The following is a 13,075-nucleotide window of genomic DNA, read 5'->3' as shown; positions in this document are numbered from 1 at the left end:
CAATAGCTGTTTTTTTTCTTTTTTCAATTCCTTCTCTTGCCAATTTTGCAGAATAGCAAAGAAAAATAATCACTCATTACACACTGCAATTGCTATATTTGTAACATTTATTTATGGCCACTGGTATTTACAATTCCTATTGGAGGATAATGTGCCTAACAGCACTGAGTAATTTTCTGTACTGTATTTTAGGTTGCTGAATTCTATCATCCCTAATTTGGGTCCAACACACATCAATGAAAGTCTTGACTGTCAGGGGGAATAGAAAGAAAGAGAGAAATGCAAAAAGAAGAGACAAAGAAGGAGAGAAAGAAGGCAGGCAGGCAGCAGGCCAATCACTGGCAGTATTTGAAATAGGTCATAGGTCATATTAAATGCCAACAAAAATATTTTCAATTTTTTCAACTATAGAAACAGGAAAACAATAATGGCCTCACTACCAAATTTAGAAGGATAGTGTGATGAATAAATTAAATACTATATAGGAAACATTCTGCTATTTTAAATGTGTTATTCATACTATATGTCAGATACTGGAACAAAAACATGAATGAAGAATGGTCATTGACCTGACTTCCAGTCTAATGCAAGAGACAGTAGTACATACAAATATAATTTTAAATATGTACATATCTAAGGAAAAACCGGAGTTTCAAAAAGGGCAATATTGGCACATTTTAGGTAGGAAACTCTCACCAAAGTCTTAAGGTAGTTGTATAACAACAATTAGCCAAAAAAAAAAAAAAAAAAAAAATAGTAGGAACATGGTAGAGCATTTGGTACTTAGTATACGCTAGGCACCAGCCTCACCCACACAAAAAATCTATGAAGTGGTTATTACCTTCTTGCAGTTTATTGATGAGGAAATTAAAGCTTAGAGAGATTAAACATCCTGCCCCGATGTTGCCCAGTTTGCAATCAAACCTGTGCTGATGTGTTTCTAAACTCTATGTTCTTATCTCTGCCAAAAGAAATCTATGACCCCAGAATAAAACAAGTAGGGATATAGCAGAAGAATAATTCAAATAGAACAGATGAATGCACTAACACAAGTAATTTCGTGTAAAATGATATGTTTAAAACTCTACAGAATAGAGAAGAAACTTCTAGGTATGCTTGGGTGGCTCAAGAATGTTCAGAATGGAAGTAAAACACATTATGTATACTAGAAGTCAGAATCTGTGGAACAATCAGAGGTGAGGAAGGCAAGTATAACAGTGTTCTAGGGCTACCTTAACAAAGTACCACAGACTCGGTGGCTTAAGCAACTGAAATTTACTTTCTCACAATTCTGGAGTCAGATCTGAAAATTCTGGAGTGTGAGTCTGAGATCAAGGTGTTAGCAATTGGTTTCCTTAGAGGCCTCTCTCCTTGCCTTGTAGATGGCTGTATTCTCCTGTGTCTTCATATGGTCTTTCCCTCTGTAAAGACATGTGTTCTCATCTCTTAGAAGGACACCTGCCTACGCCAATATTTAAGAGTTTTTTCTTCTAGAATTCTTATGGTTTCATGCCTTACCTTTAAGTCTTTTAACCATCTTGAATTAACTTTTGTGAGTGGTGAGAGATATGGATCCTGTTTCATTCTTCTGCATGTGGCTATCCAATTCTACCAGAACAGTTTATTGAATAGGAATTCTTTCCCCTAGTGTATATTATTGTCTGCTTTGTCAAAGATCTGTATGTGGATGGTTTTATATCTGAATTCTCTGGTCTGTTCCATTGGTCTATGTCTCCATTTTTGTGCCAATACCATGCTGTTTTGGTTACTATAGCCTCGTAGTATATTTTGAAGTCTGGTAATGTGATGCCTCCAGATTTGTTCTTTTTGCTTAAGATTGTTTTGGCTATTCAGACTCTTTGCTGGTTTCAAGTAATGCATGGAATTATTTTTTCTAGATCTGTGAAATATGATGTTGGTATTTTGATGGAGATTGCATTGAATCTGTAAATCACTTTGAGTAGCACGGACATTTTAGCAATGTTGATTCTACCAATCCATGAGCATGATATGTTTTTTCATTTATTTGTATCATCTGTGATTTCTTTCCTCAGTGTTTCATAGTTCTCTTTGTAGAGATCTTGCACCTTCTTGGTTAAGTATATTCCTAGCTATTTTATTTTATTTTGTCGCTATTGTGAAGGGTATTTGACTCTAAGTTTGACTGTTATTGGTGTATTGAAATGCTACTTATTTGTGTACATTGATTTTGTAACCTGAGACTTTGTGAATTTATTTATCAATTTCAGGAGTCTTTTGGTGGAGTCTTTGGAGTTTTCTATATGTAAGATCATATCATTAGTGAAAAGTGATAGTTTGACTCACCCCTTTCCCAATTTGGATACCTTTTATTTCTTTGTCTTGTCTGATTGCTCTGGCTAGGAATTCTAGCACTATATTGAATAGAAGTGGTGACAGCGGGCACCCTTGTCTTATTACAGTTCTTATGGAAAATGCTTTCAGCTTTTCCTCATTCAGTATGATGTTGGCTGGGGGTTTGTCATATACGACTTTTGTAATTTTGAGATATATTCCTTCTATGCCTAGTTTGTTCAGGATTTTTATCATTAAATGATCCTGAATTTTGTTAAATGCTTTTTATAGATCTATTGAGATGATCATATGGTCTGGTTTTGCTTTTGTTTATGTGGTATATAAGATTTGTTGATTTCTGTATGTTGAACCATCTTTGCATTCCTTGGATGAAGCCCACTTGGTCATGAGTAGATTATTTTTTTCGATGTGCTGTAGAATTCAGTTTGCTAGTATTTTATTGAACAACATACTACAAGTCAGAAAATGAGGGTCCCAAGTAAATCAATGAAAATGGAGAGAGATGAAAGAAATATGAAAGAGATTAGGTCAGAAGTATCTATAGGATTTGATAATTGATTAGACTCAGGCAGTGAAAGTGAAGAATGAGTAAAGTACTTATATTTCTATTCTTTCATTTATCTTGTGTACTTTTCCCATGGTAATTTTTCTTTTAATTCTGTTCTTTCCAATGAGAGACATTTAAAACTGCCAGATATGTAAGGCTGGGGTTTGGGATGTAAGATGAGTATTAATTGCTGAATAACTTGTAGAGTCCAAAAAAACTAGCAATGGCAGAATTAGGAATAAAATGGAAATCTTTATCATGTTCCATTTCTTCAAACAGAGTTTATTATCAAAGTTTATTTTTATTCCTTTTTTCTGTGTGCTCATTATAACTTCCCAGTACTCTCCCTCTAGAGTGACCAGATAAAATATAGGATACTCAGCTAAATTTAATTTCAGAAAAATCAAAATATATTTTCAAAGTAAGTATATCCCAAATGTTGCATGGTACATATATACTAAATATTAATATTAGTATTATGAATATACTAAAATATTATTAATTGTTTCAAATTAAAATTTAACTGAGTATTCTCTATTTTAATTTACTAAATCCAACAATATTACCTCCTTCTACTGTCACTTCCATAGCCAATGTTAATTATATACACATTTTTGCAACTGATAATGTCAGATTAGCTAATTTGGACACAACTCTCCCACTAATAATATGCAGAGACTTTAGACAAAATACATAATAAAATATGTTTGATCATATCAAAGAGTCAACAAGGTAGTAAATATTTCCTGAATCAGTGCCTCTATATCAGAGGCCTAGGGAGGCAAGATAAGCCTTTGGGACTTCTTTGCCCTGGGGACACTTACCAGTTTTCAGAAGGATGTTCTCAGAGGCTGAGCACCACATTTAACAGTCTCAAAGGGTTAACAGAACTGCTATTGCAGTCCATTACCTGCTTGTGCATAAACCTAAAAGACATTGGCAGATGTCTTTTAGGTTTACATACATAAATCTTTGTAAAGAGGATTTACAAACATAAATCCTCTCTGGCAAATGACAGCCCCATCCTAGGCCTCAGATAATTTCGATAAACAATATAGAAAATAATTCTCAGTATACACACCAAAAAAGAGAAATGAGAGAAAATAAGAAAATAAAAAAAAATAGATACAGAGGTAATCTTGTTATTAAAGATATTAACCACAAATGTTAACATAATTATGCTTCCTATGTTGAAAGTAAAGGGAATAAATATAAGAAATATAGCAAAGAATATGAGCCGATAAAACCTAAAAAATCTAAGAAAACATGCAAAGAACCACTGCAGAGTATGAGTGTACAATGTATTCATTTATTTTATCATTAATTATCATATTGCATTATTGAATTGTATTATTGTATTACTTAAAGCATAATCCAATTTTATCATTCTGTATTTTCTGACTCAATTATTTTAAATTTCCTTTTCTTTTTTTTCTTGAGATAAGGTCTTGCTCTGTTGCCCGGTCTAGAATGCAGTGGCTTCATTATAGCTCACTGAAACCTCAAATTCCTGGGCTCAAGAGATCCTCCTGCTTCAGCCTCTCATTTATCTAGGAATACAGGCATGTACCTCTGCTTCCAACTAATTTTTATATTTTTTTGTAGAGATAGCATCTCACTGTTGCCCAGGCTGGTCTTGACCTCCTGGCCTCAAGTGATCCTCCCAAAGAACTAGTACAGGTGTGAGCCACCGCCAAATCTTATATGATTGGGTTACCTGGAATTTGTTGATTTTAGAAGAATTTGGAACAATATACCATGACCAAAATAAAAATACAATACAAACCTAACATTATTGAACAATATAGTAATTCCAGTGGGACAAATTATATAAATTAGTGGACTTGATAAGAGAAGAAGAAAAAATTCCAAATGGAATTTATATTATATGATAAAAGTTATTTTACAGTAAGCAAAAATATTTTTTGTTAAGTGATGGTGGAATATTTAGTTGAGTTTTTGACAAAAAAAAACTTATAGAACAAGAATTTAAAACAAAAAGAAGTGCATATTTATGTTAAGTTCTCTAAGGGAAAGGCTTTCTAAATGTATTATTAAACCCTCTAAATATTAAGAAAAATAAATCAAATTTGACTGCTTATAAGTTTAAAACGTATCTACAACATAGGATAGTGCATTTAAAACTAAGGGAAAAAAACAACATTACAAAGCAGAATTAGTGGTCTTACTAAAAACTTCTAGTTCAATAAGAATAAATAAAGAAATAAAAACTTAGTAGAAGTAAAGCAAAATTTATGATAAGAACATTCACAAATAAAACAGTCCAATTTGCCATTGAAACCATGACCCATGATGAGATATTCATGTTCATCAACTCAAAGGCATAAAGATAACAACAGCAATAAGGTATCAAGTTTCTCTTGTGATGTTGTCAAAGACTAAAAATATTCAGTACTGGTAAGAAAATACATTTATAAAAACTTACTGGACTGTATTACTATCCAATTTTAAGTATATACTGTTTATTTCAAGAATTTCACTTTGATTTTATTGTAAAGACAGCATTACAGGAAATGAAATGTGTATACATGCACAAAAACATTTATCAAAATATTATTTATTATAGAAAAAATGGAAACGTTATAAATATCTATCAATAAGGGGCTTTTAATAAATTATTGTATGCACGTATGAGCTAGGCAAGATTACAAGAACTGGGTTTAATAGATACGGCAATATTGCCTAAAACGTGATTAAGGTCACTTTGCCTTTAAAACTGGCAAAGATGATGTAGGGCACTAAAATTACATCAGATCAAACATACAATTGAGGAATATGCCTTTCTGATGCCTCCCATGTTCCTCGCACAGACATGCTCTCTTATCAAATCTAAAATCCTGTTCTATCCCTGCTCAGTCCCTGAGGGATTGACATGATGAACTACCTACATTATTTACCTAGTGAGGACAGAGTATTCTCTTTATAAGTGGGAAATACATCATCTCTGTACATTTTGTTTTAATAGATAATCTACAGCATACAACAAAACTTTTCTTTTTAAGCATTGAAATTCACAAAAAGAAAAGAGAAACAGATCAAAGATGATTCAAAGAGAGCCAATGAGGAATCTAACATAACTAGGAAAATAAACTTACTTTTGTAGAAGCAACAATAAAACTGAAATAGAATTCCTGAAAGTATAACAAAAGCAATGGAATGGTATCTTTAAAGACGGGATGTAAAAGGTAGAGTGAGTGGTTTATATAGATTCCATATAACAAAAACTAGGAAGACACTGGCAAGTAGTGTTTGTTGACATGAAAGAAACTAGGAGTCTCCATATATAACTGTGTTTTCTTCTGAGGGCATGTCTCAGTTTGCAAGGGGCACATGAGAGAGAAAGGCTTAATGAGAAAGTAAAAGTCTCATGGAGCTTATTATACAGACTTTGGTGCTGCCAGAGCAGCTAGCTGGAAGTTAAGAGAGAAATCCCAGACAAGAGAAGTCATAGAAGAGGGAAACCCAAGAGCTGTGTACATATTACCCTCAAATCTTTACTGACTCTTATATTGTATATGCATAGGATGTACAAGGACCCCAAGAGAACACTGCAGATGGGAGATGGAGATTTTTGCAGCTGCATGGTGCTAGAGATATTTGTAGTCACCTTAGGTTAGAAGGGTTTGGGAAAATCCACAGGCTTGTCATTGACTCAGCAGTGCCAGAATTTTCCAATAAGCCCAAGACAAAGGGCTACACTCTAATACTAAAAGCAAAACTGAAATAAACATACTTCATTGAAGGCAACAAATAACACTTTGAAAGAACAAGATAACTTACTTGCCAGTACTTTAACTTCCTTCCAGAATGAAAACCAATACCTCACATAAGAATTCAAAATAATTCAACAATGTCCTATATTCAGTCAAAATATGGGGAAATGACGGCAACTTATGAGAAGAAAATAATCAATAGAAGGAGCTCTACTGTTGATCTTCATGTTTTATTATACATACCATCCAAGGACTTCAAATCAGCTATTAAAAACATATTAGATGATTCATAAGCAAAGGAAACAAAAGGTGGATGGAGTAGATGAATACCTGGGGAATTTTAGCAGAGAAGTAGAAACTGTAAGGTAGAACCAAAGGAAAATATCTAAAGATAATGGAATATCTGAAATTTTGAAAAAAAATCATTGAATAGGTTTAAAAGATTAAATATTACAAGAGAAATTATTAGTAAATTTAAAGAATCCAATACACAAGGAGAAAAAATATTGGAAAAAAATTATCAGAGCTTCATTGAGCTGCAGAAAAACATGAAGCAACTTAATGTATGTTTTATTATAGTTCTAGAAAAAGCAAGGCCATAATGTGGTAGAAATTTTTGAAGAAATAATAACCACAGCTTCCCCAAATGTGCTGAAAAACATTGACCCACAAATCTAAGAAGTTCAGCAAAAGAAAAAAGAGAGATAGGCCGGGCACGGTGGCTCACGCCTGTAATCCTAGCACTCTGGGAGGCCGAGGTGGGCGGATCGTTTGAGCTCAGGAGTTCGAGACCAGCCTGAGCAAGAGCAAGACTCCATCTCTACTAAAAATAGAAAGAAATTATATGGACAGCTAAAAATATATATAGAAAAAATTAGCTGGGCATGGTGGTGCATGCCTGTAGTCCCAGCTACTTGGGAGGCTGAGACAGGAGGATCCCTTGAGCTCAGGAGTTTGAGGTTGCTGTGAGCTAGGCTGATGCCACGGCACTTACTCTAGCCTGGGCAACAGAGTGAGACTCTGTCTCAAAAAAAAAAAAAAAGAAAAGAAAAAGAAAAAAGAGAGATAGATAGAGAGAGAGAAATAAAGATGTTTCCATCATGGGAGAATTCTTCTCCATCAGACCTGATCTTAAAGAAACAGTGTGTGAGTGTGCTAAGGGGGAGGATCTGGGAAAAAGGGGATCTAGACAACTTCATCCGTATAGGAAATCCTTCCAGAATTCTTGCTTTTGCATCTTGACTTTGCCAGATCTTAATTTTGTGACCTTGCATACTCGTATGTGTGTTTCCTCATTTATACAATGATACTGTTTCGTACTGTAATGTTATTCCGAGAGATTGAATAGTTAATACCCATAAAACATTTAGAAGAGTGCCTGGCAAATAGCAAGCACTGAACAATGGTTATACATTATTGTGATTTGTTTTATTAATATAAATTATTTAAACTCAGCCAAACAGATGCTGATTTGTTAATGTTACGTATATAAACTTTAAAAAGCCATGTAATCTATGTTAGATAAAACAGTTTATAAAGCTCTGTCCATTGTTTCTTTTATTATCAACAGAGTGAAGCCAAGTTGATAACCAAAATAGCATTATTCCTACGGAGGAATTTGTAAGTTCAAAGAGCCCATCATTTGAATTTAGCAAATCTATAACGATTTTTAGAAAAATGTCATCTTATGCTTACTTTTAAGAAATACAATCAATTTGATTAAAAACTGTCATGAACTTTATAGTTTTGTGACTAGTTTATTATATAGTGGGATCTTTTAACCCAGCACTGATTAACAAAGACAAAAAGCTCTTCTCTTTCAAGTGGTTGTTGGTACAGATCTCCTACGATATGAGAAAAACAAATCCATAGCAATACTGATTTTTTTGGGGGGGCCAAAACTGACACATATTTAATAATATGGTAGTAATTTCTATCTCTTCAATTAACTAGGCTGAATTAACTAACAGCTCCATAGTTAAATTCTTTTTTCATCTGTTTTTAGAGGGAAGTAGATCACAGGAAGAATGCAAATTCCAGAAATTCTATCAATTTCTTAAGGACTAGACCTGTATCTCAATTGGGCATAGTATGCTCTTTATCAATAGCTCTTCAATAGTGCCAGAAAAAATATGAAATATTTGAAATGGGCAAAAAGTACTGGCTATCTTAAATGAAAAGTGAAATCATATTTTAAACTATTTTTTCAGGGTTTCTGAAACTTTATAGGGCCTGAAACTTTCATTGTTATTGAGCTACTTAACAATTTTATAAGTTGTAAAAAAACTGACAACAATGCAAATTATTTTTGTCAATATAAATGCAAATAAATGGTGTCTGGTCGAATGTGATTGATCATTGCCCTGTGGATATTGGTTAGTTTTGCATTTCTTTGTAAATTCATTTCTGCTTTCTTGTTGCCAATATATGTTTGGTTCTTTAATTCTCCTTGGAACCCACTGTAGCATCTTACTGGATCTCACTTTAATTAAAGAAGTAAATCAAATCATTGACACATGTCTATTTATATTTATGTGAGAATCATAATTTTACCTTTTTAAATAAATTATCCTTTAAAAATCTGGATTCCTATTTAGCCACTGCTTGAGCTAATCCATGTCCTAATTAATTCCAAGTTTTTTTATCTACAAAGTGGATATAAAAATACTTCTCTCATAGGGTTGATATGCAGTTTAAATGAGGTAGCTATGTAAAATGATTATCATAGTGCCTATTACCTGTATGGCATCTAAAAGTTAGTTTCCTTTTCTTCTTTGTATACCAGAATACTAACATGTTTCTGGGGATTTTAAAGTTGTTTAGTATATATTTATATTTTAATTGCTAATGAAGAGGACTAAAGGGGAAAATTGAGATTTTAAAATAAATTAATATATGAATGTGAAAGGTAGAGTGAATGGTTTATATAGATTCCATATAAGCTATTAGGTATTTTAGAGGCCAAGGCCACTGATGAGACAAATCTTTTCTATTTTCCTAGCAGTCTCAATTCACAAACACAGGCACAAAGTAAAAATAAGCTAGAAAGTACGATTCACACTCATTACTCAATTTCCTTTTTTGTTTGTTTGTTTGTTTGCAATGAGAGAATACTACAAAATATATTTCTGTGTAGCTATTACTACTTTCAATGTCTAATTTCTTTTTTAGTTTTTAAAAATATCATTAACAAATTGAATAATACAGAGTAATATAAGCCAGAAGATACTAAGCATAAGTAGGTATACAACTGGGAAGGCCTGGAGAGCATGCAAATACTTTAGGAAGACAAATGCAAAAAAATGCGCACCTATTAGGTTGATAGCAAAGTGTCTAACATTCCAAAAGATAAGAACGCCAGAGGTAGCAAAATCTTTCCTGAAGAGTTATTTGAGCCCCGGTTGTGAATTAGTAATTCAAATATTACTTAATTTTTTATCTAGACATTAAGATAATGTGATAGAATTATCTAAGCATTTATCTGGAAAATCAAAACTATCAAATATATAGAGAGAACAAGCATTTGTTGCAAACGCATCTGGTCTGGGCATACACCCATGCTTTAGCTTGAGGTGCTGTCAGTCTTCTTGGCAAGGCAGATATATAAACAAATGATGGTAGCGTAGTGTGATGCTTTGCCTAATCCAGAATATCAAACAGTTGGAATCATGCAGCCTTTTCAAATTGGCTTCTTTCACTTAGTTGTATGCATTTAATTTTTCTCCATGGTTTTTCATGCTTGATAGCTCATTTCTTGTTATTGTCAAATAAGACATATTTCAATTTATTTAACCTGTTTACCTACTGAAAAGGTATAAAGAATGTAGAAAGGAGAAATAGTTGATTTTCTAAGGAAAAACCAGAAATGTTTTGAGGAAGAGGTGATCCAGAGTTAGAGAGTTAAAGAATGAAAAAAATATTTCTCTTTCAAAATTTTTACTTTTTTTATTCAGAAGATAAAAATGTAGTCTATATCCAGCCTATCATTTTAGAATAAAAATCTTAAATTTAGCAGACTTTTTCCTCAAATCTCTTGGGAATCATTTATTCTGAGACAGGCAAACGCTAAGATAAGAATATCACAAAAACATTTCAAAGCAATTCCTATTCTGAGATAAAATCATTAATAGTTACAGAAAAAAAAATAAAGAATTGGTCTTTAATATTTGATAGTTTTTTAAATTGATAAACTTTACTTTTTAGAATTGTTTTAGGTTCACAGTAAAACCGAGTAAAAAGAGAGTTTTATATACGTATAATTTTCCTCAGTATGGATCTCTCACATCAGACTAGTACATTTGTTATACTCCATGAACCTACATTGACACATCACTGTCACCCAAAGTCCATAGTTCACGTTATGGTTAACACTTGGTGTTGCATATTCTATGGGTTTTGATAAAGGCATAATGACATATATTTACCCCCTACAGAATAGTTTGACCATCCTAAAATCTTCTATGTTCTGCCTATTCATCCCTCCCTTTCCCCTAACTCCTGGAAACCACTGATCTTTTTAATGTTTCCATAGCTTGGCCTTATCCAGAATGTCGAACAGTTGGAACCATACAGCCTTTTCAAATTGGCTTCTTTCACTTACTAGTGTGCATTTAATTTTTTCCATGGTTTTTCATGGCTTGATAGTTTATTTCTTGTTATTGCCAAATAAGATGTGCCTCAATTTATTTATACATTTATCTACTGAAGGACATCTTTGTTGTTTCCAAGTTATGAATAACACTGCTATAAATATCTATGTGCAGGTTTTTGTGTGAGAAGTTTTTACCTCATTTGGGTAAATACCAAGGGGTTCGATTGCTGGATCCAATGGTAAGAGTATGTTTAGTTTTCTAAATGACTGCCAAACTGTCTTCCAAAGTAGCTGTAATATTTTGCATTCCCACAAGCCATGAATAAGAGTTCCTGCTGTTCTACATCCTCACCAATATTTGGTCTTGTCAGTATTTTGGATTTTGGCCATTCTCTAATAGATGTTAGGGATATCTCATTGTTGTTTCAATTTGCAATTCCGTAATGACATATGATGTTGAACATTTTTTCATATGCTAACTTGCCATCTGTATATCTCCTTTGTTAAGGTTTCTGTTCAGATCTTTTGCCCATTTTTTAGTCAGGTTGTTCATTTTCTTATCATTGAGTTTTAGGTGTTCTTTGTATATTTTCGTTTTCAGTATTTATCAGTTGTGTTTTTTGCAACTTTTTTCTCCCAGTCTGTGGCTTATCTTCTCATTTTCTTGACATCGCCTTTTGTAGAGTAGAAGTTTTAAATTTTAATGAATCCCAGCTTATCAATTATTTTCTTCATAGACTATATCTTTTTTCTTATACCTAAAAAGTCATTGCCATACCCCAAGTCACTTACATTTTATACTATATTATTTTCTAGGAATTTTACAGTTCTGTGTTTTATATTTAATCCTATGATCCATTTTGTGAAGGGTATAAGGAATGTGGCTAGATTTATTGTTTTGAATGTAGATGTTTAGTTGTTCTAGCACCATTTTCTAAAATGTCTTATCTTTGCTCAATTGTTTTGCCTTTGCTTTTTTGTCAAATATCAGTTAAGTATACTTATTTGGGTTTATATATAAATGATAGTTATATATGAATGTATATAAGATTTTGAATTTTAATACCTTGATTATATATATCTCATATAATATTTTATGCAGTAATTGTCCAGTAATAACTGGATTTTAATAAAACTAAAATATTTTCAATAGATACAATGTTAGAATCCAGTTATTTATCATTTATGTAACATTTTTTCTTAATTTATTTTTTCAATACAATGAAAAAAGAGAATTTCCACTTTATTCAACTTTGAAGTTTTTGAAATTCAGTAGACTGTATTATTTATGGACTGAAATCCTGATAATGCTGCAGATTTATTAAATATAAATACACAACACCCAGTTGAACTTGAATTTCTGACAAACAAAAAATTATTAATATTAAGTGTCACAAATATTACATGGGACATATTTATAAAAGTTTTAAAAATCATTGTTTATCTAAATTCAAATTTAATTGGACATTCTGCATTTTATCTGTCAACCCTTAGACACTTAACCACACAAAAATATTTTATCTCACTGTTCACACTTCGTTTAAGTATTTTAAGTTTTTCAAATAAATGAAAACACTACCTGATAACATAAAATGGCAAAATTCAAGTTCTAATTTTTCATCTTCAAAAATCATTATACTATATTTGCTTATTTCAAATCTCTCATTTTAAACATAAGGATATGGGGTTCAAGATATAAACTATGTCCAAAATGAGCTTGAAGGACTTGACAATTAATTATGATCTTATTCTCAAAAGAAATGAGTGGTTGAGCCTGTTTATGTTAAGGGCCAACTCTATAACTGAGAGGCATCTAAAATTTTTTTTATGATAAATAATAAAAGTGTCCTAATATGCAGTTCACATATA

This window comes from Eulemur rufifrons, chromosome 6 (assembly GCF_041146395.1).
Source record: "Eulemur rufifrons isolate Redbay chromosome 6, OSU_ERuf_1, whole genome shotgun sequence".
NCBI lineage: Eukaryota > Metazoa > Chordata > Mammalia > Primates > Lemuridae > Eulemur > Eulemur rufifrons.
Note: the sequence above shows the minus strand (reverse complement) of the source record.